Source organism: Capsicum annuum, chromosome 11 (assembly GCF_002878395.1).
Source record: "Capsicum annuum cultivar UCD-10X-F1 chromosome 11, UCD10Xv1.1, whole genome shotgun sequence".
Classification (NCBI taxonomy): domain Eukaryota; kingdom Viridiplantae; phylum Streptophyta; class Magnoliopsida; order Solanales; family Solanaceae; genus Capsicum; species Capsicum annuum.
The window spans coordinates 12869031-12873309 of record NC_061121.1 but is presented as its reverse complement, the minus strand read 5'-3'; positions in this window follow the sequence as shown (position 1 = coordinate 12873309).

The window sequence follows — 4279 nt, the reverse complement described above, 5'->3', positions numbered from 1 at the left end:
CTGAAAGTAAAATCCCATTTTTCAGGAGGGTCCTGAACAGAAAGTAAAATCCCATTTTTCAGGAGGGTCCTGAACAGAAAGTAAAATCCCATTTTGCAGGAGGGTCCTAAACAGAAAGTAAAATCCCATTTTTCAGGAGGATCCTGAACAAAAGTAAAATCTCATTTTTCAGGAGGGTCCTGAACATAAAGTTAAATCCCATTTTTTAGGAGGGTGCTGAACAGAAAGTAAAATCCTATTTTTCAGGAGGGTCCTGAACATAAAGTAAAGTTTCACGGATGTGCATTTCCAATGGTAGCTGAATTAAGTGAAGCGAATTTGCCCTTATTTCAACAAAGAAAATTTGTCAGTTAAAAACTTAGTGGTGGTTTGCAGATCTTGGCTTCTCAGGTATCTGCCCAGCACTCATTCCTTGCTGCATCATCGACCCGGATCCATATTGAGGGAAGTGAGTTCTGACTCAAACAATGGGCTTCCATTTTACCATGCCTCTGAGGTGCACCCTTTTCCCAAATCTAAATGCTTCCACGAATCTAATAGCCTGTCGGTTGATAGACTTCCTTTGTTTCGTGTTGAATTACGATCATATTTCTTTCCTGTGCTGTTCCTTGGATTTTCCTCCTATAATTGGAAAGACTGGTAGTAAATTTTGAAATCCTTTCTCGCTTGTTTTGACACAGACTTGACTTAAAATGTAAAGAAATGATGGTGACTTTTATTTTGATAAATGACATAAAAAAACAAAAAGCATAAATATGTAAATGAAAGAAAAGGACAATGTCCCATATTCAAAAAGAAAACTTATCTGAATACGACAACCAACTCCAATGAGTATGAAATGCATTTTGGATTGAGCTGCCTGATCTTTCTATCCAAACTCCCCATTTGTTGTTGAGTTCGTGCCTTTGCCGCTGAGCCGCTTCTTCAAATCCATTGGACTCATACATTACATTCGATTGACGACATCTTAAAAGACTTTGGCCAACAAATCTCTTTCTTTTCACTTTTCACTTTTCTCTTGAACTCTCTATCGCCTTACGGTGCCCGTGAGGGTTTTCACCAATAAGACTCTCTCATTTTTATTTCTCTCCACTCACCATCGCCTTATGGTGCCTGCAAGGGTTTTCACCAATAAGACTCTCTCATTTTCATTTCTCTCAACTCACCATCACCTTATGATGCCCACGGGGGTTTTTACCAATAAGACTCTCTCATTTTTATATTTCTTTCCTGATTTCTTATGCTGAGGGAGACAAGTGGTACCTCACAATGTATCATCATATCCATTGCATGCTTAGCCTTAACATTATCAAAAATTGATCTGAAGGACTTTCTTTGGTTGTAACTTGGCTTTTAGTTAAGGTTAGAAAAGATGGTAAGGGGCTCAAACGATACTTGAAGTGGGGGTGGGACTTACAACTTTTGGAATCGACTCAAACAACACATTAACTCATGCCCCAGTTTTGTTGACTGGGTGAATCTTAAATCTTTATTTGGTTGGACCAAACCCGAAATAGGGCAGCCTACATATCTCACTCCCGAGAGAGGAGAATCAGGTCGCACGTAGTTTCATCAGCTTGTTCTTTGTTTTGATTTGATTTTGATTGATTTGATTTTTTTTTAAATTTTCGAACTCTTTCTTTTATTCTCATTTCCTCGACATTTATCTTTAACTCTATTTTGATTCCAAAAGAGGGATATGAAAGAAAATTAAAACGAAGCTCAAACGGGTAAACAAAGGATGACATAATGTTTGGATTGAAGAATAAAATGCCTTCATCATATCAATTTTCAAAAATGCAAGTACTAAACATGCAATAAAATCAACAAAGGATCAAATATCATATATAATATCTTTTAACCGCATCAACATTGATAGCCATTTCTGCCATTTTGCCTTCAGTATCTATCAAATATAAGGCTCCATTGGGCAACACTTTCTTCACAATGAAGGGACCTTGCCAGTTAGGGGAGAACTTGCCTTTCGCTTCAACCTGGTGAGGAAGGATACGTCTCAATACCAACTGACCAACTTTAAAATTTCTGGGACGGACCTTTTTGTTATACGCTCGAGCCATCCTCCTCTGATACAATTGGCCATGACACACAGACGTTAGCCTTTTTTCCTTAATCAAACTCAAATATTCCAATCGGGTTTTAACCCATTCGTCATCATCAATCTCTGCTTCTACAATGACTCGAAGAGAGGGAATTTTAACTTCTGTAAGGATGACTGCTTCTGTCCCATACACCAATAAATATGGAGTTGCCCCTGTTGAAGTGTGAACAGTGGTGCGATAACCTAGCAATGCAAACGACAACTTTTCATGCCACTGTCTAGACCCTTGTACTATTTTTCACAATATCTTTTTTATATTCTTATTGGCGGCTTCTACAACACCATTGGCCTTTGGGCGATATAGAGTAGAATTTTGATGTGCGATCTTAAACTGTTGACATACTTCTTGCATCAAATGACTATTGAGATTGGCAGCATAGTCTGTAATAATCATCTTAGGAATTCCAAATCTACAAATGATATTGGCATGAACAAAGTCCACCACAACCTTCTTTGTCACTGACTTGAAAGTTACTACTTCTACCCACCTTGTGAAGTAGTCAATGGCTACCAAAATGAATCTATGCCCATTTGATGCCTTCGGCTCAATCGTTCCAATCACATCCATTCCCCAAGCTACGAACGGCCATAGAGCGGCCATTGCATGCAAATCAACAGGAGGAGAACGTATCAGATCACAATGTACCTGACATTGATGACACTTTTGAACAAATTGAATAGAATCCCTTTCCATAGTAAGCCAGTAATAACCTGCTCAAAGAATCTTCTTTGACAAGACATGACCGTTCATGTGTGACCCGCATACTCCAGAGTGTATTTCAACCATGATTGCCGAGGCTTCTCTTGCATCTACACACCTTAAAAGTCCCAGATCCGAGGTTCTCTTATATAAGATTCCCCGACTTAAGAAAAATCCATTAGCCAAATGCCTAATAGCCCTCTTTTGATCATTGGTGACATATGTTGGGTATTCTCCTGACTGCATGTATCGCTTGATATCCAAGAACCAAGGTTCTCCATCGAGCTCTTCTTCAACCACATTAAAATAAGCATGCTGATCACGACTCTGTATATGCACTGGATCGATGTAGGCTTTGTCAGGATGTTGGAGCATTGAAGACAGAGTGGCTAAAGCATCAGCAATTTCATTATGAATCCTTGGAATATGCCTAAATTTTACTAACACAAACCGTTGACATAGCTCTTGCAAGCATTGTCGATACGGGATGAGCTTCAAATCTCGCGTCTCCCAATCACCTTGAATTTGATGGACGAGCAAATTCGAATCTCCCAACACCAATAATTCTTGGACTCCCATATCAACAGCTAACCTCAAACCAAGAATGTAGGCTTCATACTCTGCCATATTGTTAGTACAGTAGAATTGAAGTTGTGCTGTTACTGGAAAATATTGTCCCGATTCAGAGATAAGAACCGCACCTATTCTGATTCCTTTCATATTGACAGCTCCATCGAAGAATAACCTCCAACCTGGATCAGCATCTATAATGACTTCATCAACACACGACACTTCTTCGTTAGGAAAATATGTCTTTAATGGCTTGTACTCTTCATCGATGGGATTCTCAGCAAGATGATCTGCCAAGGCTTGGACTTTTATGGCGGTTCGAGTCACATATACAATGTCGAACTCGGTAAGCAATATTTGCCATTTTTCCAATCGACCCGTTGGCATAGGTTTCTGAAAGATATACTTTAAAGGATCCATGTGGTAGATGAGATAAGTAGTATAGGATGAGAGATAATGCTTCAACTTCTGTGCTACCCAAGTTAGGGCACAACACGTCCTTTTAAGAAGAGTATACCTGGCCTCATATGCGGTGAACTTCTTGCTAAGATAATAAATAACCTGCTCCTTTTTGCCTGTGACATCATGTTGACCTAGGAAATAACCGAAAGAATTATCCATGACTGATAAATATAAGATCAAAGGCCTACCAGGATCTGGGGGTACCAGCACTGGCAGATTTGACAAATATCTTTTGATTCAATAGAACGCACTTCCTGACATTCTTCAGTCCATTTCACCACAGCACTCTTTTTCAGCAACTTGAATATGGGATCACAAGTGGTTGTGAGTTGAGCAATAAACCTGCTAATGTAGTTCAGTCTACCAAGCAAACTCATCATCTCCGTTCTATTCTTGGGCGGGGGCAAATCCTGAATGGCTTTGATTTT